This window comes from Geospiza fortis, unplaced genomic scaffold, assembly GCF_000277835.1.
Source record: "Geospiza fortis unplaced genomic scaffold, GeoFor_1.0 scaffold241, whole genome shotgun sequence".
NCBI classification, from domain to species: Eukaryota; Metazoa; Chordata; class Aves; order Passeriformes; family Thraupidae; genus Geospiza; species Geospiza fortis.
This window is the reverse complement of record NW_005054491.1, coordinates 522504-522887: the sequence shown is the minus strand read 5'-3', so window position 1 is coordinate 522887 and position 384 is coordinate 522504.

The window sequence follows — 384 nt, the reverse complement described above, 5'->3', positions numbered from 1 at the left end:
TACTATTTTTATAACCATTTTATTATTATTAAACTTTTAAAATTAAAAAAAAAAACCAAAAAACAAGTGATTGGGCGTTTTTCACACCAGCCTTGGGAACACACAGCAGCAAGGCTGGTACCAAATCCCTGCTCTCTCTGGGACAAACCGAGGCATTGAGGCTGTGGAGGATTTCTCAAAATGTCATCTCCAAATGTCACCGTCCCCTCGGGCGGCCCCGCGGGCTCTGCCTCGTCCCCCCCTCGCTGCCACCCATCCTGGGGCTGCTCCAGATCGTTTCAGCAGAGTCAGACCCGGCGCTTTCTGCTCTGCTCCAGAACAATTTGCCCTTTGTGTGGCAGAGATCGGCCGGCTGCCGGCGGGGCTGGGCGCTGGGGCTGCGCT